This window comes from Odocoileus virginianus, chromosome 18 (assembly GCF_023699985.2).
Source record: "Odocoileus virginianus isolate 20LAN1187 ecotype Illinois chromosome 18, Ovbor_1.2, whole genome shotgun sequence".
In the NCBI taxonomy this organism is placed as follows: domain Eukaryota; kingdom Metazoa; phylum Chordata; class Mammalia; order Artiodactyla; family Cervidae; genus Odocoileus; species Odocoileus virginianus.
The window spans coordinates 55,074,733-55,102,202 of NC_069691.1; the positions used below are offsets into that span (position 1 = coordinate 55,074,733).

General features: G+C 34.5%; 1 long non-coding RNA gene across 2 annotated transcripts in view; it reads right to left on the reverse strand.

The window, feature by feature from the left end:
* LOC110142134 (uncharacterized) overlaps nt 1–27,470 on the reverse strand; it is a 240,520-nt gene that overhangs the window by 159,137 nt on the left and 53,913 nt on the right. For both annotated transcript variants that reach the window (XR_011492709.1, XR_002315241.2), the window contains exon 2: nt 2,630–2,754. This is a non-coding gene — a long non-coding RNA (uncharacterized lncRNA). The remainder of the gene's footprint in view (nt 1–2,629; nt 2,755–27,470) is intronic.

Genomic DNA, 27,470 nt, shown 5'->3' on the forward strand with positions numbered 1-27,470 from the left:
TCATGGACTGTTGCAGCCTGGCTTGGAGAATTTTGAACATTACTTTACTAGCGTGTGAGATGAGTACAATTGTGCAGTAGTTTGAACATTCTTTGGCATTGCCTTTCTTTGGGATTGGAATGAAAACCGACCTTTTCCAGTCCTGTGCTGAGTTTTCCAAATTTGCTGGCATATTGATTGTAGCACCTTCACAGCATCATCTTTCAGGACATGAAATAGCTCAACTGGAATTCCATCACCTCCACTAGCTTTGGTCGTAGTGATACTTCCTAAGGCCAAATTGACTTCACATTCCAGGATGTCTGGCTCTAAGTGAGTGATCACACCATTGTGATTATCTGGGTCGTGAAGATTTTTTTTGTATAGTTCTTCTGTGTATTCTTGCCACTTCTTCTTAATATATTCTGCTTCTGTTAGGTACATATCATTTCTGTCCTTTATTAAACCCATCTTTGCATGAAATGTTCCCTTGGTATCTTTAATTTTCTTGAAGAGATCTCTTTATGGAAGAGGAGGTAAGGGTGTGGAATTCTCAAGGAGGAGGAAAGGACATTTTCTTTTCTACGTTTCTTAGTATTGAATGAGTGAGTGAAGTCGCTCAGTCATGTCAGACTCTTTGCAACCGCATCAACCATAGCCTGCCAGGTTCCTCCATCCATGGGGTTTTCCAGGGAAGAACACTTGAGTGGGTTGCCATGTCCAGGGGATCTTCCCCATCCAGGGATCAAACCTGGGTCTCCAGCATTACAGGCAGACTCGTACCCTCTGAGCCCCCAGGGAAGAACAGAGAAGAATCCTTTGTCTTAGTAAGGATTATATAACAACAATGTATTCTGCCTAAGAACATGTTTCTCCTTTTTGAGAACCTTTTCACTAATCCTGTTATCTTAAATTTTGTATTATGGGAGTGGGTCCTGTAAGATCTTTCTATTGTTAGCTCTAATCCTCTCATCTTAAAATGTAAACTGTGGGAGTAGGTCTAGTAAGATCTTTACAACCTTGAGACATTCTTTTGATTTTATTGTAGTAACCAATTAAAAACACCATAACTCTCTGGCTTACAGTGAAGACTGTATATTGTCACCCTGCTTATTTAACTTACATGAGAAATGCTGGGCTGGATGAAGCACAAGCATGAATCAAGATTGCCAGGAGAAACAACAATAATCTTAGATATGCAGATGACCCAACCCTTATGGCAAAAAGCAAAGAAGAACTAAAGAGCATCATGATGACAGTGAAAGAGGAGAGTGAAAAAGTTGGTTTAAAGCTTAACATTCAGAAAACTAAGATCATGGCATCTTGTCCCATCATTTAACGGCTAATAGATGGGGAAACCAGGGAAACAGTGATAGACTTTATTTTTCTGGGTTTTAATATCACTGCAGGTTGTGAGTGCAGCCATGAGATTAAAAGATGCTTGGTCCTTGGAAGGAAACTTATGACCAACCTAGTCAGCATATTAAAAAGCAGAGACATTACTTTGCCAACAAAGGTCTGTCTAGTCAAGGCTACGGTTTTTCCAGTGGTCATGTATGGATGTGAGAGTTGGACTATAAAGAAAGCTGAGAACGGAAGAATTGAAGCTTTTGAACTGCAGTGATTGAGAAGACTGCTGAGAGTTCCTTGGACTGCAAGGAGATTCAACCAGTCCATCCTAAAGGAAATCAGTGCTGAATATTCATTGGAAGGATTGATGCAGAAGCTGAAACTCCAATACTTTGGCCACCTGATGCAAAGAACTGACTCATTGAAAAAGACCCTAATGTTGGTTTGAAGGCAGGAGGAGAAGGAGATGATAGAGGATGAGATTGTCGCATGACTTCACCAACTTGATGGACATGAATTTGAGTAGGTTCTGGGTGTTGATGATGGCCAGGGAAGCCTGGCATGCTGCAGTCTGTGGGCTCACAAAGAGTTGGACATGACTGAGATACTGAACTGAACTGACATTCTTTTGATCTATTGTAATAACCAATTAAAAAGTATATAACTCTCTTGCTTAGAGTAGCAAAGCGGGCACTCTCCATCCCCCTTCTGATGTCTGTGCAGAAGCTTTCTCTGTCCCTTTTTATACTTTATTAAAACTCTGCAACATAAAAGCTCTTGAGTGATTGAGCCTGGTCCCTGGTCCTAAAGCTAAATCTTTGGAGATCAAGAATCTGACATAGTTCACCATAAGCTATCAGTATTTTAATCCTAATGTTCAACTCCATCTGGCACCTCAACATTGCCTTTGGCCGTTCAAAGTGTTTTTTCAGCTTTCATCTTTCCTCCCACCCTCCTCTCTCTTTCTTTTTTCTCTTCTCTTTCCCCTCCATCTCTCTTGACTTGACTTTAACCAAGACACCAAAGCTCTGTGGGATGCCACCTCTCTTGCTCCCCAGCATCCCATATGCTCTTCTGCCAGGGTCCTTATCACACAGAGTGTCATTACCTCCCTGTATCTCACATCAATCGCCAGAACCTCTGAAGCTAAGAGCCTTCTAACTTGTTCACTGTTATATGTCCAACAATTAATACACCATCTGGTAAATAGTTCAAACATAATAAATATTAATTGAATAAATTAAATAGCTACTGAATGGTAAAATTAATAAAGTTAACTATTGGAGGAGGTAACCTTTACCTTTTGAAGAATGTATGAGAAGAACTGTACTGGAAGACAAAAAGTAAAGTATTCCTGGTTTCATTTCTTGAAAGATGACTGTTTCTTTAGAAGCAGGCTACTTTTCTAGGACTGCATCCTAAAACCTAGCACAATATTAGTAGAAAAATAACAAGTTATGCTTTCCTGGCAAATTTAAGTAATATATCTTCACTGATAAAATATAAAGATTACATTTCTGTATCTCATCCCCCTCTTATCCCTCCCAGTACAGGACTTTCAGAAGACAGAAATAAGTTTGCCTTCTAGGAATTAAAATGTAAAACAAATACTAGATAAATAATAGATCAGAGTAGTGATAAGCAAATTCATTTTTAACTGAGTATTCTCTGTTAGAAGTAGGCTTGTTTCACACATTTATGCCACACTTAATCCTGTGGCTAAAAAAAAAACCAAAAATTCTAAATTTGCTCTATCTCTTGGGTTCTGTCTATAAAATGTAAATATGTCTGGTTGATTGAAGTGTCCAGATGTTTTGGTGTGATATAAAAACATCCTTAGACTACCAAGTACTTCACAGCAATAATTGTACTTTAAATAGCTGATAGAATTATTTTATTGTTGACAGTTTTTAAACCTAATTTCGGTGGAATATTGTTCTCTTGGAATAAAACTATTTTCAGATTCATTTTTCTTGCAGAATATAATAAAGTGCATTTGTGTCTCCAGCTGCTTCTTACTGAAACTGTTTTTAAGGTCTGCTGATATAAAACTTTCATATCTACACTGGCTATGAGACTACCAGCATTCTTTTTTATCTCTGCCACTGACCATTTGATTGACTCTGAACAAATCATACTATGATCCTGGTCTCAGTTCTTTCATCTATAAAATTAAGACATCAGTGAGGTGATCACCAAAGCCCTTTTCAGCTCTAGTATTCAATGACATTATAATTTCAAACCCTACCTAAAAAAGATATTGTGACATTCCTAACTAAGTTAAGGAGCTATGGCTTGTGCCACAGATTTTGATTCTCCTACAGGTGAAGGGAGAGGCCTCTGTAATACAATATAACCTGTTTCAGTACATCTAGACTTTGCCTCTTATTTTCAGGAGTTTCTTAAATTTGATTAAGTTTATGATAAAGAGGGTATGGATTATTTGAGCACAAAGCCCATTTATAGCTCATTTATTTCCCAATTTTTATTTCAGCCTGTATCATTTTCTTATAGGTATGACTGGTAAGCAAGAATGTAGTCACTCAAGGACACATATCTTAGCTATCATGTTGGTAACAAGAATAATGAAACAACAGCTGCAAGCATTTATGAAACAAATGATTATGTATCAGACATTAGTAATGGAACAACCCTAAGAAATATGAACTATTATCTCCATTTTTAGTGATGAACAATCTAAGTCTCAGACATATTAACAAATACTGCTAAGTAACAGGGTCAGTATTAGAAACTATTTGAAGACTTTTAACATCTCTGCAACACCATTTCTAAGGAAAGCGTAGAATTTAGGGCTAATGAACACTGATTATTCTGTGTGAACTCCATTCAATTTAACCCAATTCCACAACAGAAGTCAGAAGTAAGAACAATTGGCTCTTAATATGGAAAATTTTGGTGGTTCAATCCACAAAGTGATCAAATTGCTAACATCTGCTGGATCATCGAAAAAGCAAGAGAGTTCCAGAAAAACATCTATTTTTCCCTATTGACTATGTGGATCACAATAAACTGTGAAAAATTCTGAAAGAGATGGGAATACCAGACCACCTGACCTGCCTCTTGAGAAATCTGTATGCAGGTCAGGAAGCAACAGTTAGAATTGGACATGGAACAACAGACTGGTTCCAAATAGGAAAAGGAGTACGTCAAGGCTGCATATTGTCACCCTGCTTATTTAACTTCTATGCAGAGTACATCATGAGAAACGCTGGACTAGATGAAGCACAAGCTAGAATCAAGATTGCTGAGAGAAATATCAATAACCTCAGATATGCAGATGATATCACAGTTATGGCAGAAAGCGAGGAAGAACTAAAGAGTATCTTGATGAAAGTGAAAGAGGACAGAGAAAATGTTAGCTTAAAACTCAATATTTAGAACACTAATATCATAGCATCTGGTCCCATCTTCATGGCAAATAGATGGGGAAACAGTGGAAGCAGTGACAGACTATTTTTTGGGCTCCAAAATCACTGCAGATGGTGACTGCAGCCATGAAATTAAAAGACGCTTGCTCCTTGGAAGAAAAGTTATGACCAACCTAGAGAGAATATTAAAAAGCAGAGACATTACTTTTCCAACAAAGGTCCGTCTCGTCAAAGCGGTGGTTTCTCCAGTAGTCATGTATGGATGTGAGAGTTGGACTATAAAGAAAGCTAAGCATCGATGAATTGATGCTTTTGAACTGCAGTGTTTGAGAAGACTGTTTAGAGTCCCCTGGACTGCAAGGAGATCCAACCAGTCCATCCTAAAGTAAATCAGTGCTGAATATTTATTGGAAGGACTGATGTTGAAGCTGAAACTCCAATACTTTGGCCACCTGATGCGAAGAGCTGACTCACTGGAAAAGACCGTGATGCTGGGAAAGATTGAAGGCGGGAGGAGAAGGGGATGACAGAGGATGAGATGGTTGGATGGCATTACCGACTCAAAGGACATGAGTTTGAGTAAATTCTTCGGGAGTTGGTGATGGACAGGGAGGTCTGGCATGCTGCAGTCCATGGGGTTTCAGAGTCAGACACAACTGAGCGACTGAACTGTTTCCTCACCTGCTTTCTTGATTTAAAAAAAAAAAACAATAATGAATGAAAACAGATTCAGAATTCAAGGATTTTCTGATATCCTAGTTCATTGAAAAGTATTGCCTTTTCCTTTAGCTTCATAAACTCCATCTATCAATATGAAAACCTACAATGCTGATATTCTCTCTACTGATTCCTGATGTCTTGTTCTTTATCTCCATTTCACTCATTTTCTTCTGGTCAAAAGTAAATGAATACTATAAGCTGCTAACATAATTATTCTTATATACCCAAATTATAGTATTAAATGACAGAAGAGAGGGCAGAAAATAACAGTGTTTTTAGATGACAGAATAGAATCTGTATTCTCCAAAACTATGAAAAACTTGACTCATGGGTATAAACAATATAAGACAGGAGACTTGGAAAACAGCAAAAATAAATCAATAAATAAAACAAAACATAAAACAGATCATTGCAGCTACCTACATCATTACTATTAACATCTTGACTGAAACTCTTTCCATAATATCAAAAACAATTTCTGTAAATGTCAGTTCATTTCTATTACATTGAAATGTAGCATGCAAAATTTTATTCCAAATTGAAACTTATTTAGCATTGTGTAGATACATGCTTCACATACAAAAATCAGGTATGTTAAATTTTACTTTAAAATACAAATTATAAATAATTATATTTATTTGTAAATAAACCAATATGCAACTTGGGCTGAGACTTCATTTCATATTTATTGACAACCATCTATCTCTCTGATGTTTAATTAGTGTTGTTATTTAGCTTATAGTCACAGATGCCTGAACCAAGCAAGTAACTGAAGAGCACACCTTTCCATTTAGCTAGCCAGACGGTTACTTTAATATAAGCTTACCTCCCCTGCTTTGTAAAATGCAAAGATCTTTCTTTCTTGTTTTTCCCACCTGTTTCACTTCATACAAAGGTTTCATGTTTGAATTCTAATTTGCTAACCTTGAGAGCTGGGGTCTTCCATATATTTAATGAAGTTGGTTAATAAATCTCAGTTCTCCTCGAGTAAGCAATCCTACTGCAGACTCAGCTCTCTCTCCCTTGACTTCTCTGGAGCCCAAATAAGATTTGTGCTCTGACAGGGTGAGCATTTACTTTATCAGAAAGCATATTAGGGTGGGCATGTCTCAGCATAATGTGCACCAGAATCAGAGAGGATGACTAATTTGTTCTGCTATTAAGCAGATAATAAAATGATTTAGGCATGTAGATATGAAACAGCCAGCACTTTAAGAATTATATGTAGCATATTTCATCTTATATCTGGCCAAGACTAAAAATATTTTATGTATTAAGTGACATTTACAGGAAAGACAAGGCTTACCCAGAACTTAGAAATGTTTACCTAAGATGAGTTAAGAAGATAATAACTAAGAATTAAAGTTAGGCTCAGCTATGTGCATTTTGCAAATTTTGCTTTATACTAGCTTAGCTTTGCCAATTTCTTTCATGCCTAAATGTTTTTTAAAAACAGCACAATGTCAGGAAATACAAATCAATGCACTATAAGAACATTACTTAGAATTTTATTTGAAATAGTAACCTGTTGATCACCAAGATAACTGCTAATGTGTATGCATGCATGTGGGTTTCTGTATATATAGAAAACACTAATTATCTTTAAAAATCCAGCTTATGTTTATAAGACAGGCAGTCTCTGCTAGGACTGTAAACTGTTGTACTCCTTCTCAAAATAATTTGAAAGTACACATGAAGAGCCTAAAAGATGCAAAAATTCTTTGAGATGGCAATTCTACAATGTCCAAGAAATATCCTGAAAAATCATCAGTGATCTTAGAGTAAGATATTCATCACAGACTTTTATCATAACAATACTTAAAGAAATACTCAAAATATTTCGCAAAAGAGGAATGATTAAATTTTAACATGGTCATAATTTAGAGTATCATGTTATCATTAAAAATTATATTTTCAAAGTTTTAACTGTGTATAGAGAAATATATACAGTAAATTTCTAAATAAAAATGTCAGATACATACATATGTATTTTATGAGAGCAGTACAGAAACCAAAATATTTAAAATCATTACTTTGTTTATATCTGGTTGAGAAACTTATTCTCTTCTTCAATTATTTCAGTATTTCCTATGCTACAATGAAAACATGCTTCTTAGTAATTAAAAAACGACAATAAAAATAACCATCACATAAGTTGATTAAACTATAAAACACTTTTTTGCTGGTCACATTTCATTAAATCAAAGTATCTATTAAATCTCCCAAATACCTTTTTGAAAAGTGGTTAATTATGCAGACTGTGAGAGCCATAACTGAAAAAAATGGTTTGAAAAATGCATACAATTTACTTGCGGTGTTTATAAGAAGTTTTATAAAGAGTTAACACTCAATGCCTTAAGAATAAACTATCTACACTCAATTTTTTCAATGATATGTTTTTTCTTTAGTTTTCATACAGTTGTTCATCACTGTGCAAGTAGTCATCATCTTTTTTTTATGAAGTACAGTAGTTTCAAAGCAGTCTAAAGGGCCTATACATATAGGAATCAAACTTCATTCATAAGTCTAGCAAACTATGAAAAAGTAACATCATGACTCTTGTACAAATATAAAAAGAAACTAGTCAAAGATTTTCTTCAGTGAACTAATAAGAAAACTAACAGGCTGTTGAAACTAGTTCAAATGAGTATTTGACTTACAGAGATTAATATTCTATACTGGACAAAATTCATTTTCCTTGCTATGGTCAAGAATCATTTGCATTGCCCTCAGTTTTCCACAATTTACCCTCTACTCTTAAATAGTTTAAAATGAAGTGGACAACAGAAAGTCATTCAAAGAATCAGAATATCCTATAGTCTCCTTTGTCCATTTCTAAGCCCTCTACAATTTATCCTGACAGCCTCAGTATTATTTCTCATGAGTTCTGGGGAAACATTAAAAATTTTCAGTTAAAAAAATGTACTTTATATCAGAACCAAAATTTATCTCTCACACAAAAGCATTAGAGTTACCTTCCATAGATCATATACCTATGTGCTACCAGCATATGCCTCTAGATGACTGTCGCCAAATTCGTTTCCTTTTTCCCTGTATTTAAGATTAATGGGGCATGATTTAAATAATTGCCTGAGATATATGGAAAGATCTTCCATAAGCATCTAGAATAAAAGCACAGACGGTGGTTTTGAGTGTATCTGCTTTGTTTTTCGATGCCATGTAACTGCTATAGTGGCTGGAGTACACGACGAGCCAAATGAACATTTGGGGAATGAAAAAGGGACGTCTAAGAAATCCTCTTTGTATCTGGACACCTTGATCCCTTAGGAAATAAAGTGGAGAGGTACTACACTTCCTAGAAACTGAGGACAATGCTCTTAATCTAAACTGGCGAGTAAAATACTATTCCAAAAAGATTAGTCAATTGTAGGGAAAGGTGCCGCCAAGAAAACAGAAACCCGCCCCAAAGATAAAGAGGCGCCAAAGCAGGGTAATCCTATATCGAAGTCGGGATGGCTATCAGAAAGGATTCTGCTTATGAGACAAGTTTCCACTAACTTCCCCTACATCCTAAGCTGTGAAAAATCAGGAGCAATTTTCTCAAAAAAGGAACCGTTAAAAAGAAAATAATTTAGGAAGGTTATGAGAAAGTGGTTTGAAAGTATGTCATCGGTAGTAAGACTATGTAGAATGGCAGAAAGCGCTAGCGGAAACAGTCTCCTTTTCTTTGGGAGCAAAAAGAACCGTGGCCCCCAGTGAAGGAGGTGGTACACAGTCAGCGATCTCATGGCCACTGAGTAGCAAACTCATTACTGTAACATCAGACAGGAGCGTGGGCATAACATTAGTAGTGATATGAGTAACATCAGTGTACTAGGAGAGAGAGAAACAGCAAAACCAGCAGTACTGCTGCCCAGAAGCCATGGAAAAGTGGCATGTTTCTCCCTCCAAACACTCTAGATAGAAATATGAATACAAAACTGGACACATGGAAGATGCTGGCCCATAGAGAAGTGGCTAATACAATTTCATTTTAATTGTAGGGATCGTAGTCTCTATTATTATGGCCAAATTTTTATTTTCCCAGTGTTGAGCAGTGTTGAGGGATATAAGAGCTATAAGCATTTTCTTAGATGCTGTGGCCTATTTACTTTAAGTGACCGGGCCTGAGGATGTATAGTGAACAGAGCAAAAATGCAGAGCAAGCCAGTGAACCTATGCACACAGGCTTAAATGCTGCATAGGCAGCAGCCCGAGGGCCTTAAGTGCTTGTCTTTATTTCTATTTCCAAATCTAAAACTAGCTAATATCTCAGCATCACTAAGCCTCCTGAGCAGTGAAGGAAGGAAATTAGAGACTGGAAACCTGAAGAATTGCTGTTCAAAGTCTAATCATTTTGATAATGCATGGAAAAACTGCATGTGTTGATTGTCGAGTGCTTTAAATGATAAATCATGTTCTCTGTATCCTTTTATTTTCATGGAAACAATTCCAGCAAATATGGGTTACACACTCTCCCTGCGTTAATCTCTCATCTTAAATTTGAAAACCATACTCTAGGAAGGAACTGTAAACCAAAATTATCTTTATTATCCTCCAGATATTGAGGCAGACTAATATTGGCTAAAACACTTGTCAATATGACCAACTTTATGCTTCCTCTAGCATATATAGGCTGTTTCTCCATAGAGTAAAATTGCTGCTAAATACAAAGACTTAACATTATAGGATTTTCACAAATTCCCAATAAACTGAAAATCACAATATCTTTTACTAATATATACCAATTTCCAAAACATACATATACAAAACCTATCAAATCAGACCTTATATTTTAACATCAGATGTTCAAAAATCTCTTCAAATGGTCTTTTAAAATCATTCCAATTTGTTCTAATTGAATTGTTTCAATTCAGTTCTAATTATGGTACTTTCCTTGTAATTCTTAAGGTTATGGTTGTTGAAAGAATGATGGCAAGTCAAGGCATAAACAAGGCAGTCCTGATTAAAAATATTGAATAGGTAAACCAGGAAGTCTAGGCAGGTTAGGAAATTAACTGAGGCCAGAACCAGAATCAAGAATTAAAGAGAATGGGGCATGACTGCAGAGTGACAAGTAACCACAACAGAAATATTACTTACGATCAGAAGGAAAGGAATAATAAATCTTTTAGGGATGGACATTTTTTAAAAACCTAGGCATCTCCCAATAATTATTTTCATGTCTTATAAAACAGGCATTATTCTAGCTATTATAAAAAATGATATAAAATACTGATTATAGTTTTTCATTCAAAGATTTTATCATGTATTGTGGGGAAAAGAAAACAATGGTCACTGAATTTTCAATAAAGATAAAGCCTAAGTTTTAACCATGATTGTAACTTAAATGATGATTAAAGTCACAGAAATCAAATTTCTGTAAATTCAGCAGCTGGGAAATAAATGGCTGGTAAAACAGGATATTTGAGATCTTTCATAGCTCTGTTTCTCTTTAACATCTACTCTGAACTCAGGTGGTTACCAGAAACAATAAAATGGACAATGACACTGATTACAGATAGCAAGTTGGAAGACTGAAAAGAAGACACTGGGGTACTGACGGGGCAAATGATTTGGACTAAGACTAGTAAAAGTAGATTATAGGGAAGAAATAAAGAAGATGCTTAGACATGGTGACCAGAGAGAGGGAAGCTTAGGAGAATCACCTGATGGAATAAATCACAGGATTCAGATTTAAGGACAGAAATTCAGATCTCGATCCCATTACTACAATCTAGGTCTGCAGTATTGTACATGATAGTTATTTCGCTGAACTTAATTGGTGCTTAGATCTACTTTACAGTGTGCTGTGTGCTAAGTTGCTTCAGTTGTGTCTGACTCTTTGTGACCCCATGGACCATAGCTGGCCAGACTCCTCTATTCATGGGATTCTCCAGGCCAGAATACTGGAGTGGGTTGCCCTTTCCTTCTCCAGGGGATCTTTCCCAACCCAGAGATCAAACCTGAGTCTCTTACATTTCCTGCATTGGCAGGTGGGTTTTTTTTTTTTTTTTTTTAAGTGAACTAAATCACATTTATTTTTTTTTTCATTTACTTATATTAGTTGGAGGCTAATTACTTTACAATATTGTAGTGGTTTTTGCCATATATTGACATGAATCAGCCATGGATTTACATGTGTTCCCCATCCTGATCCCCCCTCCCACCTCCCTCCCCATCCCATCCCTCTGGGTCTTCCCAGTGCACCAGCCCTGAGCACTTGTCTCTTGCGTCAAACCTGGACTGGTGATCTGTTCCACAATTGATAATATACGTTTCAATGCTATTCTTTCAGATCATCCCCCTCTCGCCTTTTCCCACAGAGTCCAAATGTCTGTTCTCTACATCTGTATAGATGGTTCTTTATCACTAGCACCACCTGGGAAGTTATTTTCACAAAGTTCTATAACTCCACCTTATAGAAGTTTTTGAAAATAAAATATATGAAAATAAATATATATTAGTTACATTTGTGAAAGGGTGTTTTAATTAAATATTTCTTACTTACTAAGATAATTGTATATTTTCCTCAAGGATAAAAGATCAATTTCTTTAAGAAGAAGATTCAACTTATTGAATTTACTCAATTCATTTTATCATCATTTTATTTGTCTACATATATGTGTGTGTGTGTATACATATATATGTATATATGTATTTTATAACTAGAAATATCTGCTTGCTAAAAATGCTGATTCCAGCTCATCACCACCAAATATTCTGATTCAAAACATTTAAGATTTGAGACTCAGTCCAGAAATTTATTTATTAACATCTGAGGTGATTCTAATGTAGGAACTCTGAGTACCACACTTTGAGAATTACTGCTTTAGTGACTTTATTGCAAATGTGATCATATACCGGATTCATGTGGAGAACTTTAAAAAATACCAAAGACTGACTCTATACAGAAGGGTTCTTAAAAGACTGGGGTGTGGCTTGGGCATTGGAATTCCAAAATCTCCCCATGTGATTAATGGGAAGCCAATACTGAGACCCACTAATTTTTAGAGCCTAATAATTGTTTTCAAAACTTAACATAGCAGATTTTGAATAATACTTAATAGTATATAGAACCTAGAATTTAACAGTCCTCTAGGTTTTAGTATGATATGGACTATAGAAAACATAACTCATTTTCACCCTTTAAATAAGAAACTTGCCAAGGAAATCAGCTTTTAATAGTCTTATTTGATTTTCTTTCTTTCCTATATGTCTCTTATGTTGCAATTTACTATCTATTTTCTCTCTTCTATTCATTTTCTATAGACTTGTGCTGCATCCAATGCTTTCTTCACTATCCCAGATGCATTATTTTACATTAATATTCATTAAGTTTAACCCCAAGACTCCATTGAACTTCCTCCATTCTCCAAATCTTCCTGTTTCTTATAGTTCTTACAACCTATTGTGGTAGAAGTGGTAAACTAAAAACTTTAGATTATTTATAAGAAAATAAAATAAAAATAACTTTCCAAAATACACTTTCTCTTCAGAAGTTACATTCCTCAATTCTCACTCCAAATAGTCAAATGAAATTCCTAAGAGACTAGATTTATAAAGCCAATATTAAAAATATCTACTGTAATAAGAATATCCAGTTATGCAAAAAGGTCAACAACAAATTGTATTATTCAAAAAGTTTTCCTTCCAGCAAGTTGAACTCCCATTGAGGTTAATAGTTCTACATTCACAAATATACATAATTACATTGAATGAACTATCACTCTTTCATTAATACAACTAGTCAACCAAATGATTTGTTCTGGATCCATCTTTTTAACTTCCAAGATTATTGGCAAATCACAAAAGCTGACTAGCTAAGATACAAAGCATTTAGGTTCTATCACAAAGGAAACAGTCCAACTATGTGAATTTTCATAGAATCTAGTCATTACTAGCATTGAACAATTAACTAATAGAAACACATCTCACCTAATGGGCTTCCCAGGTGGCTCAGCAGTAAATAATCCACCTGAAATGCAGGATATGCAGGAGACATGTGTTTGACCCCTGAGTAGAGAAGATTCCCTGGAGAAGGAAATAGCAACCCACTCCAATATTCTTGCTTAGGATACCCCATGGACAGAAGAGCCTGGTGGGCTATAGTATATGGGATCGAAAAGAGTCAGGCACAACTTAATTACTAAACAACAAAACCATCTCATCCAACAGAAAATTATATCATCTAAGTAAATTATGTACACATATATGAATATACATGACACCAAAAATATGTCCTCTTAAAAGGAGTAATCAATCCTAACAAACAAGTTTTAAAAAGACAAGGCCCCTGCTTTCTCTAAGTTTTCACTAATATAATTTCAACCATTCTCACTAAACTAAATCAAATAGCTTTGAATTGAGCTTCTAAATAACCGATGAAATCAATCTTTGGCTAATGGCTATTTCTAAGCATGCAGGCATATTATCAATGAAGAAATTATTTTGCTTCTAAAAAACTCTAAGACTATCACCTAAATTTGAACTGATATCTTCTGTAGGTAACTGAATAAGCAATTTTAACTGCTTTACTTTATGATGTTTATTTTTTGTTTCACAAACTGCCTAGAATACTGTGTGTTATTTTGCAAAAGAAAAATATAAATGTTACTCTTTAAAAAAAGAAAACAAAGTAATTTTACTTTCTAAAATATAAATTAAATTAGTAGGAATACTGGCAATAAAGACACCCTACACCTACTCACAAATAAGATCCTTTTTTTATACCTATCTATATAAAATTTTCACTAAGAATTTATTTTTGAAAAATCCAGGAATACAACATGCATTTTTATTTAAGGTTCTGAACATTTATAAAAATAATGCATTAAAATTAGTTCCAAGTTAAATTTTCATAATAATTACAGTGTCTTCTCACTTATTTCAAATATTAATTTTCATCAACAATAAATAATGAGATTCAGATATGAAAATTAATCTACATAATCTAAGTCATCTCCAATCACTTTTTTAACTTGAAATTTTATACCCTTAAAATTTCATTTTACAACTTATTTTTACAGATGAGAGACAAAACATTTAACCTAAAGGAGAGATCTGTATTAAAACAAATATACACTCAAAATTTTCTCTAACTTTATAAAATATGATTTTTATCATTTGTCTGTAAGAAATCAAGATTTTTATGAACCATAGTACTTTTTCACGGCATAATATTTGACTTTCGAGTGATCATGTCTATTGAGTAAAGACAGTGATGATAGTGATGAAGTAAATATGTATTCTATGACACTGAATAACAGACCCAGATGGCTTCTTAAAACTTAGCTACTAGAAGTTCTTATACACAAAATCAATCTTGATATGTTAAGATAATCAGATCATGTAGTTTAATCTTGATTTCAAGGAAATTCACAGTTCTAGACTTGCAAGTCCCTCATCTTGATTTCAGCATCCTGGTAATCCTGGATGTGAGGGTTGGACCATAAAGAAAGCAGAGTGCCAAAGAATCCATGCCTTTGAACTGTGGTGTTGGAGAAGACTCTTGAGAGTCCCTTGGACTGCAAGAAGATCCAACCAGCCCATCCTAAAGGAGATCAGTCCTGAATATTCATTGGAAGGACTGAGGCTGAAGCTGAAACTCCCAATACTTTGGCCACCTGATGTGAAGAACTGACTCATCGGAAAAGACCCTGATGCTGGGAAAGATTGAAGGTGGGAGAAGGGGACAACAGAGGATGAGATGGTTGGATGGTATCACCAACTCAAAGGACATGAGTTTGAGTAAACTCCGGGAGTTGGTGATGGACAGGAAGGCCTGGCATGCTGCAGTTCATTGGGTTGCAAAGAATCAAACACGACTGACTAACTGAACTAAGTTGAGAATGGAAGCATGAAGTATATAAACTTTTGAGACTGGTGGTTATCATTCTAAAGAAAGACCTTGAGATCCATCTAAATGGTAATGTGTTTATCAACAGTTTGTTCCTTTTACCATACGGGTATACCACAGTTTATCCATTCATCTATTAACAGTGATCTGAAGGCGAATTAAGTTCCTCCTGGGCAATTTTGTATAGATTTGCCACCACCATTTGCCACTAAAACTTTGTATAAGTTTTAGTGTAATCAGTTTTCATGTTTTTTGGATAAACACACAGGATTAAGATTATTGGATCATTGAGTAGTTGTGAGAAACTACTGTGTCATAGCTCAGCTGGGAAAGAGTCCGCCTGCAATGCAGGAGACTCTGGTTTGATTCCTGTGTTGGGAAGATCTGCTAGAGAAGGGATAGGCTACCCACTCCAGTATTCTGGGGCTTCCATTGTGGCTCAGCTGGTAAAAAATCTGCCTGCAATGTGGGAGACCTGGGTTTGATCCCTGGGTTGGGAAGATTCCCTGGAGAAGGGAAAAACTACCCCTCCAATATTCTGGCCTGGAGAATTCCTGGACTGAATACTCCATGGGGTCGCAAAGAGTCAGACACGACTGAGAGACTTACACTTTCATTATGTCACTGAAGCATACGGCTTTCTCATAAACAAAAGAGTTGCATATACTCCATATTCTAATCAGTCCTTAGTATGCTCAATATTTTTTATTTTATCCCTTTTAGAAGGTATGCAGTAATATCTTACTGTGGTTTTAATTTCCATTTTCTGATAGCTCATGACAGTATACTTTTTCTTTTGTGAATATGCCATCCTTTTGTACTCTTGTAAAGTACATATTTGGCTTTAGCTTCCTTGGGATTTTCTACAGATACTTTGTGTCTGAGAACAAACAATATGTATTCCTTTTAAATTGCTTTTTCCTTACCTCATTGCACTGGCTAAAACTTCTAGTAAAGGAGTAGTGAGAATACTATTGCCTTATTTCCAATTTGGGGGGGAAACTTCATGTATATATGGTTTTAAATAGTTTCACTTCCCCTAGTTTCCTATAGTTTCATTTACTTTGAAGCTGTTTATGAAGTGATAATTGCTCTGACTTTTCATATGGATTCCTTTCTTAGAAAATCAAATGAATTTATGTGTTATTATCATTAGACATCCAGATTACTACCAGAGATTATATGGACCTAAGTTTAAAAACTTTTAGTTCCAGACATAAGCTAGAAGGGAAAGGCATGGTTTCCTGTGGAAACTGTACTGCTATTTACTGTTATGATGGACCAAAATTAGCAAGTGTGTGTATGCTAAGTCACTTCGGTCATATCCAACTCTTTGCAACCTTATGGATTATAACCCGCAAGGCTCCACTGTCCATGGGATTCTTCAAGCAAGAATACTGGAGTGGGTTGCCATGCCCTCCTCCAGGTTATATTCCTGACTCAGGGATCGAACCCTCATACCTTATGTCTCCTGCACTGGCAGGCATGTTCTTTACCACTAGTGCCACCTAGGAAGTCCAATATTAGCAAGGGTCAGTGCCAGTCACCTAAGTTGATTAACATACATGAACATTAACTATTTGTTTGCAGCAATCAAATCAAAACAGCCACTGGAAAGCCACCAGGAAGAACTATGCCAAATTTAACCCATACCTTAATCCATACCTATTTATTATAAGACTACACCCAAATGGATATGAGAAACCACATCTGAGAGATACTATTGATATCTGATCAGATATGAAATTTAAAGAGAATGAGAACTATGTTATTTTGTATGAGTATCACTATACAATTCACAGTTAGACAAGGCCATAGGATAAACATTACTTTGTGTTATTTTGCTTCAAGGGTCAGCTCATCACAACACTACACAATTAATTTTTATAGAACTCTTAATAGAAATGAGAATGACATGCTAATGAGAATTTTCTTAGTATCGTACCTGATACTATACTATAAATATAAATTTATATTTATGTGATGTACAATTTTTAAAATGTATTCCTTGAAAAAAAACAACAAAATGACAATTGGCTGTCATAGCTGTACATTGAATACAAAAGTTTATTATTTTATTCCCTTTACTTTGTGTATATTTGCTAATTTTCAAAATAAATTAAAAAACAATTTTCATGAAATCCCAAGATCCCAATAAAATTTTTCCATAAACACCATATGTGTAGACTTTTATGAAATTCTAATATGCTTGTGTAGGTGGAATAATAAAATGTTACCCAAGAAAAAATTAAGGTCTCATAGAAATCAAGACTGAAATTAAGAATTTCATATGATACAGCCTTGAAAGATTTGGCTCAAAAATGGGACAAATGAAAAATCATCCACCAGAAAAATAAGTAAAAATGAGATTGACATAAAATTTTTAAAAAGCATGAAAGTGATAAATTAAAAATTTGTAAACAAAGAGCAATATTTGAGTTGTAGTATTTTAAAGTCAGATGTTTGTTTTCTATGTTATTCACTTTACAAATGCATGTGGATGAACAAACGTGAAAGTGTTAGTCACTCAATCATGTCCGAATCTCTCTGACCCCATGGACTATAGGCCACCAGGCTTCTCTGTTCATGGAATTCTCCAGGCAAGAATACTAGAGTAGGTAGCCATTCCCTTCTCCAGGGGATCTTCCTGACTCAGGGATCGAACCCTGGACTCTCGCACTGCAGGCAGATTTCTACCATCTGAGTCACCAGGGAAGCAATCGCATGCGGGTTGTAGAGACTTAAGTAACTAAAATGGCTAGAGTCTGCTTTTAAATCATAAAAAGAGCCAAACAACTTATCGATGGTATTATTTCTTAAGTTTCACACTCAACCAACTGCTTTTTTGGCACAATTCACTGTAATGACCTATTTATTTACAAGGGGATTTGACATATAAATTGGTGATCAATCTCCAAATAACCAATCAACAGACAATATAGATCACTGTCTGTGTTTAGAGTCACTCTCTAATAATAACAACTAAAATGTATTGAATACTTGTTCTAAGTCAGGAACTCTAATACATGACAGGAGCTGGAATTTCATTTAATGCTCACCACAGAAACAGCAATGTAGGTGCTATTATTCTCATTTATAGCATAAATGGGAAAACCCAGGTTTAAATATTTTGCCTTCCAGGTAGTTTTAGAAATTTGTGTGAGTGTGTGCTAAATTGCTTCAGTCATGTCTGACTCTTTGTGATCCTAGAAATTGTAGCCCATTAAGCTCCTCTGTCCACAGGATTCTCCAGGCAAGAATACTGGATTGGGTTGCCATTTCCTCCTTCAGGGGATCTTCCCAACCCAGGAATCAAATGGGCATCGCTTGCATCTCCTACATTGTCAGGAGGATTCTTTTCAACTGAGCCCTTCAGGAGCTTGCTGCTGCTAAGTCGCTTCAGCTGTGTCTAACCCTGTGCGACCCCATAGACGGCAGCCCACCAGGCTCCCCCGTCCCTGGGATTCTCCAGGCAAGAACACTGGAGTGGGCTGCCATTTCCTTCTCCAGTGCATGAAAGCGAAAAGTGAAAGTGAAGTCGCTCAGTCATGTCTGACTCCTAGTGACCCCATGGACTGCAGCCTTCCAGGCTCCTCTGTCCATGGGATTTTCCAGGCAAGAGTACTGGAGTGGGGCTTCAGAAGCTTACCTATGCTTAAATACATATAGAAATTAAAGTATGGAAGACTGACAAGGGAATGTAATGATAGTTTAACACTTATTGGTAAAAACACTAATATTTTCTCATTCCTAAAGTCTACTGTAATCTTTGAAAGCATTGCAGTAAAAAGCAAAATTCTAAGGAAGTTATTAAAAATTGAGTACTCTCTGCTCATGTGGGAGTATAGATTCCACCTTCTGAAGGGAGTATTATGCATATCCCTAAAATAAAATGCAAACATTACACAAAGTGGGCTGGATATCCCAGTTGGGTTTCCCTAAAAGTTATTACTTTGAAATCTTAAATACAAGAGTAAATGTATATTCAAGCAAATGTACAATTTTAAAGGAACTCTTAATGCAAGTTAGCAGAATTATGAAGCTAAGTAATTAGCTGGATATGGAAAAACAAAGTGAGATGAGTGCAAGGTGGTAGAAAGATAATGGAGGAGAGATAACTAACAAAACAGAAAAGGACAACATTCTTTGAGTACTGGATTTATCTGGAAAATGCTGAGGTCTTTCGTTATACAGGAAACTGACTCCTTTCACTTAAATTTATATTTTAAATGGAAGAGTAGATAATTTCTGATTTCTATATACTCCAAAACCTACCATCATTTAAGACCTACTTTGATCTAAGAACTTTAGTGCTAAGTTCCATTAAGCAGCTTAAAGCATATCATGTCTGATATTCAAGTGCATTTTTTTCTGAAATTTTAACTCAGGAAATAATTTCAAAGATAAAAATTGATGACATAAATCAATTGCCTAAGAATATCAAAAAATGAATTATTTGTACTTATATAAGTCATATGTGTACTATACAAAAATGTTTGCATTTTAGCAAAGCGACTACTATTATAATCACCATTTTCATATAGTTTGACAAATTCTTTACCTAATTAGATAAAGTGAGCAATTATCAATATTAATTTATCTCTTAATTTCAATTTAAAGAAAATTCACCCAGCAGAGTCAGTAGCAACTCAAAACATTAAGAATTTAAAACAACTTAAGATTAAAATCAAGAATTTTACATATAATGCTCAAGCATTATATACAAATTATATGATAAATTATTTCCATAAAACATGTTAATGTTATCAGCATAAAATCACTATCAATTATATTATGGCTTACTCACCCTTGAATAAAGTTTTGCCATATGCAAACAGTATTTCTTAATTTTAGTTTTCCATTTTTCAATGCTGAAAGATTATATAAAGAAAACTGAAAAATAGCACAATATTGCTCAGTTTGTTTAAAAGGTCCACTCAATTTAAACTATATCTGCAATCTATAATGAAAATAAATGAGATTATATTAATATTATAGAAGTATTTTAATATGCTTAATTAAATGTTCTTCTCAGTTATACTTACGCTTCCTTGTTATGATTTTCTTGTATGAATTTAATGTCATATTTTATATTCATATACAATTAGGTTTAGATTTAACAAATCTCTAAAATGTATATGCATGCAATCATTTAATACTTCAAAAAGTAGAACAGTAAATCAATTTTTTAACTGTTTGGTCTACTTCAGTTGAAGAGAAATTACCCCTTATTTTATGTATAATTTCTTTCACAAATTACTACCTACAAATTAATGTATATTTTGAGCTTATACCTTTTATAGCAATTATTTTATCATTTCTATTTTATTTTCCAAGTCAAGTTACTCAATGATATCTACTTTATCTATAAATTTGAAACACTGTGTTAATACCATGAGTATGAAAGCACATTTGGTGAAAAATGCTTGAAACAAAGAATATACTGAGAACAAATAAGGCTATTAAATAGTGACAATAAAGTTATTTCATCAACCGGACATAATTATAAACATTTTGAACCAAATAGCAGAACTTCAAGTACAAAGAGTCAAAAACATTAAAAATTTTGAGGGAAAGTAGACAAATTCACAGTTTTAGTTGAAAATTGCTCTTAGTAATAGAGAAAACATACAAAATCAGTAAGAATCTAGGGCACATCAGTAAGAATGAAGAACACTAGAAAGTAACTTGACCTAATTCAACATTTATATAAAACTTTAGTCAAATGTAACAGAATACACATTCTTTCAAGAGTACATGAAATATCTACCAAGGCAAAACACACTATGGACTATAAAACAAGAACCATTAACTTCAAAAGGATTCAAGTCACATCAAGTATGTTCTTTGGCCACAGTGGAATTAACAAAGTCAGTTAGAGAAAGGTCACAGGAAAATCTTCCAAATGGTTTGAAACAGGGTTCTAAAAATAAATGAGTCAATGAAGGAACCACTAGTATACCCTAGATACTAGAAATATAAAACAAATTTCTTTAAGCACACCTGGGCACCGGCATCACTGTGGATCCTGCGCCTAACTCCACAAAACTCCACCCATATCCTAAAATTTCTACTACTGCAGAAAGCAATACTCAGGCATCTATAGAATTCTGCTCCACCTCATTTGTTCCATGGCCTCAAAGCAAAAGATAACTGGACTAAAATATCATGTTAGGTTTGTAGTTTGCTATAGTTTAAATTGGAGAATACTGCATAGTGCACCTTCCTTAAGACTACATTATGATATATTATTTTCTGGTATTGTTCTGTATCCATTTACTTGCTTCTTTCTGGATTTCTATTTATTCATGGTTCTGGAGCTACATATGCATTAACAAAAGACCTAAACAGACATTTCTCTAAAGAACGCACACAGATGCCCAACAAATACATGAAAATATGATCAATATCACACATTATTACAGAAATGCAAATCAAAACTACAATGTGATATCACCTCACACTGGTCAGACTGGCCATCATTAAAAAAAATCTACCAACAATCAATGCTGGAGAGGATGAGGAGAAAAGGGAATCCTCTTGCACTATTAAAGTGGGAATGTAAATTGATACAACCACTATGGAGAACAGTATGACAGTTCTTTAAAAAACTAGGAATAGAATTACCATAAGACCCAGCATTCCACTACTGGGCATACACCTTGATAAAACCATAACTGAAAGAGACACATGTACCCCCAGTGTTCCAGTGTTTGTTGCAGCCCTGTTTTACAATCACTAGGACATGGAAGCAGCCTAAATGTCCACTGACAGATGAATGGACACAGAAATTGTGGTACATATATACAATGCAATGTTACTCAGCTTTTAAAAATGAATGCATTTGAGACAGTCCTAATGAGGTGGATGAACCCAGAGGCTATTGTACAGAGGGAAGTAAGTCAGAAAGGGAAAGACAAATATTATATATTAACGCATGTGTATGGAATCTAGAAAGATGGTACTGATGAACCTATTTGCAGGGCAGCAGTGGAGATGCAGATAGAGAGAACAGATTTGTGGACACAGTTTGGGAGGAAAAGGGTGGGACAAAGTGAAAGAACAGCATGGAAATGTACATAACCATATGTAAGATAGATAGTGGGAATTTGCCGTGTAACACAGGGAACTCAACTCAGCGCTCTGTGACAACCTGGAGCTGTGGCATGGGGACGGGGGTGGGAGGGAGGTTCCAGCAGCGGACATATGTATACCAGTGGCTGATTCATGCTGATACATGGCAGAAACCAGCACAATATTATACAGGAAAGATCTGTAATAAAAATTTTCAATGTACCTTGTATGGTGTTCCAGTTTCTTTAATGACTATCAGTATTGCATATCCTTTTCCATCACTTTACATTTTAATGCATTTGAGTCTTCATTTAATTTAAAGAGTATTTCTTATAGACACTATCTAGTTGTCCCACTTTTTATCTACTCACAAAATCTGGCTTTCACTTTAACTTAGTTTTACATTTTGTATGATTGATATGCTTTGGTTTATGTCTATTACCTTATTGCTGTATATTTGTCACATTTATTTCTTTGTTCCCTCTGATTATTTTTATGATTCCATCATATCTTCTTTGTTAGCTAATTAGATATAACTCTTTCCTTTTTACTGCTTTTGCTCTATTTTTTTTTTTTTTTAATTTTGGCCTTACCACCAGAATATTCCTTGAACAGGAACTGAAGCCAGTCACAGCAGTGAAAGACCGAATCCTAATCACTAGACCTCTAGGAAATTCCCTCTATCTGTTCTGTTTTTTATTGTTGGGGTACATTTTACTTATCATTATCTTTAAGCAATATTATACCACTTCACATATAGTATGAAGAACTTACAATAATATATTTCCATTCCCCCACGAACTGTTATACTCTAATTGTCATTCATTATATTACATGTATACATAAGTACATAATATGCTGCCACTATTTTATATTTAAATAGTTATTTTTAAGAGATTGAAATAGGAAAAAGTTGGCTTTACTGTAGATTTTCAATATAAAACAACAGTGGGAAAAATAAACCTAGCTACCTATAGAAATGGCATGTTTGACTGATTATGCAGTAAGCATATTAAAGAAACGCAGATAACTTCTCATTATTAAAGTATGTCATTAGTTCTTTGCTTCCTGAAATCATAATTTCCTGCATATTATTATTTTAATAAAAATTCATATTTCTGTTTGTTTCCAATTTTCAATAGCTTGATCCCAAATTTCACGCTTTAATTTTCAAGTTGTCAGATGGTTCACACCTCCAGATTTAGTATTCAGTTTTATCCAATAGCTCTTCTAATGTTGGTAAGTATGCAAACTGAAAAAAGAAAAATATCATCCATATGCTCTTATTTTAATTGTCTTAATGGGTTGGTTAATACAGCTTTTCCATTCATTTATTTTGCTGTTTCCTGCCAGAGTCTCAATAACTCTCAAATAAATCATTAACACATCAGGATCAAGAACATAATATGAGATAAACCACTTATTTTTAAAAAACTGTGATAAAGATTTGCTGTCAGCTTTCCAGATACACATTTCATGTTTTAAAAGGCTGCAATATAATGCAATTTTTAACTCTGTAAAGGTGAAGTACCAACTCAAGCTATAATTATAGCTTTGAGGAGATAAAAGAGGTTCACATTTCATAAGGCGACACTCCTAGACATAGACACTATAAAGATTTATTCATAAGTGTCAATAAATTGAGATGGTCAAAATATTCCTTATAGTTAGAAGTCAAGCCTATATAAGAAAATATTAAAATTTTGAACTATATAAATTGTATATTATCAATTAATTAATATAACATTAACTAAAAAAAAGATATAACAAGACCAAAAAATGAAATACTACAGTAGGAAATGGGGTAAAAATTTAAAATCATTAAAATCTCAGTGATGTGCTTATGTATGTTGGTATATTTAATTATCCATTATATAATTCTTTGAAATTTTTCTTAAAGATTGAAATATTTAATAATTTAAAATGCAAAAACAAAAATATCTTGCTTTATGGAAAGAATAATACTAATAGGAATCCCAAAAAAGTGTTCTCATTATTAAACTCTCTGTCTTTTTGAAGATTTATCATGATGAGATTGAAGATTTTGCTTTGGAAAATGTAACTTTGCTTCAGTGAAACTCTTATGGTATATGGGATATTAACCATTGGTTCCTATGATAATTAAAACACCAATTAAAAATAATCAAAAGTTGAAGGGCAGCAATTTAATTGCCAAATTAGGTCTTACCCTACAGGAGAATATCTGCAATAGTTAAGGCAAAGGAAGAGAGAAGTGCTTTTCATTTAGACCTGATTCAAAAAATACAAAAGAACACTCTATTCTAGACCTAGACATGGAGCATGCGCCTCTCTTAACATGGCACCTTAAGCAAAGTAGCCACTGCTCAAGTCCCAGAAATGCTCTTTCAAACTGTCTTTTCCATCCACAACTTCGGGTCCTATCTGGTTCCTTGACTCCTTCTCATAGCTTAGGTATCCGGACCCACAGTGTTAATAGGATTATACTCTTTACCTGTGACTAAAAGGAAAAATCTTTATTTTTTTCTTAATGGATCCAAGTTTATAACTATTAACTCTTGCAAAAATCTAGTTACGGTAGATGATATAAAGGTTTTCCAACACTTTAAGATAGGATATTTTAAGATGCTACTATTATAACATAAAGATTGCATGCTTTTGTAATGAGAAAACAAAATGACTATGTTACATTTGTTTAGAACTATAGTTTTATAAAATGTAGTCACTTATTTTAGTTTTTTTCATTTTACCCTGGAAACAAGAGTATGAGATTAGAAAAAAGCAATATATTTATTCATATTTTACAGAAAGAAATGTGTCACTTAAGAGAGGTTAAAGGATTTGGCTGAACAAAATTCACAAAAGAATAAAATAAACTTGAATGTGAAGATTTTGGCTCACTTAAGAGGGGGACGGTAGAATCCAGAAAATATAGGTCAGGCAGTGTTGCTAAGCTCTTAGAAGCAAGGTAGACTCAAATATTACAAAGGAGCCACAAGTTTTGAATAATATCCATAGGAATCTGACCTATCTATGGGGATAAATATAAGAAATCAACATCCTTAGGGATAAGAGAGATGGACAGCCAACAGGGTACTGTTCATTCTATACAATCAAAAGAAACCAAGGACAGACAGTCAAGAAAGTAAGGCAGCAGTCTCAATATAAACATAATCCTTGACTATTTTCCAGCTCCTAGCTAGAAACTATTGACTGAGAAGACAGTCCAAGGAAGGAACAGCCCTGCAAAACCTCAGAAGGTGTACATGATAGGGACTCCCCTATTCCTTTCCCAAAAGGACCCATGGCCATTTCCTTGACTAAATATACAAGTTATATTTTATGGCTAAAGGGGAATACATAGATGTTTTGAGTGTGTGACTGCATATTTTAATTCAAGAAAACTCAGAGAGGCCATCCTAGTACCTAAACTTGGGGAGTCATCTCATAGTTCAGTTGTTACTTATTGTGTCTGACTCTTTGCGACACCATGGACTGCAGCACCATAGCCTTCCCTGTCCTCGCCATTTCCCGGAGCTTGCTCAGACTCATGTCCAGTCATCTCATGCCCTCACCTTCAACAGCTTTGAAGTTCCATCCCATCTATCCAGCTCTACCCACTCCCTTACAGTTGCTTCTATAGGTACTCCCCAATAAACTTTCTGCATGCGAGTCATCTCATAGTCTATTTCCCAACTTAAGAAGATGCTAAACTTGGGTATTATTACAATGACTTCATGAAAATACAAAAAGCACTACTGTTTGTTTCTAACAGAGTGTCAAGGTAAAGGGTTAATGTGAACTGGTATTGTAAAGGATATGAAAACAGCCATCAAGTTAAGGTGAGCTTAAATTGTTACTAAATTTCTAAAGGCCCAGTTAGAAAAATACATCTATCTATTCCAAGTGTACACACATTAATTCTAGGAATTCTTCTTTTAGGAATATGTTCAGAAAATTATGAGTAAGAGTACAGATATTATGCATATAATTTTTCATGTCAGTACTGTTCATAACAATAGATTATATTTCTATATAAAAATTTAAAGTTTTGTTATATCAATATTCTTATATTGGATAGTAAGAATTACACTGTCACATGGTGTACATGTATATATATTTAAATATTAATTTAAATAGTATAAATATACTAAGTAACTGGCTATACATATTTGGATATACTATGAACCCAAACATATCTATAACACAGAAAATAAATACATATTATAATATCATTTATAGTCTGACCATGCTTATGTGTTCTAGTCTACATTTTATGCATTTCCCAACTTTTAAAATAAAAATTAATAATAAATTTATCTTATTTAAAATAATAACAAACTTTGGGTCAGAATGTGGTTCTAAGTGAACTGATCTAAGTGACAAATTATGTTTATCCTTATTTTTTTATGTGAGATAACTTCCTAGCCTTGATGGAGTAGAAGAAAATAATCAAAGCAAGTATAAATGCATTATCCCTAGAGAAAACAATAAATTAAGATGTTGTTTACTCTGTCTTCATCCATAATTTTTTTCCCAATTGAGTTGTATAAGTTACAGGTAACAATAAATACCAAAATGGGCACATTTCTCTCTTTTCATAATCTTTCTCTTGTTCTCATTAACGGAAAGGCCCTTTAATCTTTTTTTCCCTTCAACTTGAATTTGGACTTTTGCCTATCATTATCAGATCAAAGCTTCCACACTGATAAATTGAGACAATTAGCATAGCACAAAAGTGGCACATAGGAAAGTTGTAATATATACTAATTATGTGGATTACAGGTATCATTAGCATTGTTTAACCTGGTTGGTGGGAAACAGGGTAGTCTTTTTTCCAGTAACATTTCCATGTCACTGTCCAATTATTTCTTCAGATATAGAAGTGCAATATAGGGCTTGGTGTTCTCAGAATAATACTCTCCTAAATCTTCCTGGCACTAACAACATAAGTGCATACTATAAAAGTCCCAGGCACTGCCCACAGCAGTCCAGCAAGAAAATTGCTTATTGCATATATCCTTTATGTATGTTGCTTGCCATGACAGATGGGAACAAGAAAAAAAAGGGAGTTTCAACTACATCAAATTATGGCAGATATTGACAGTATAGAATACACA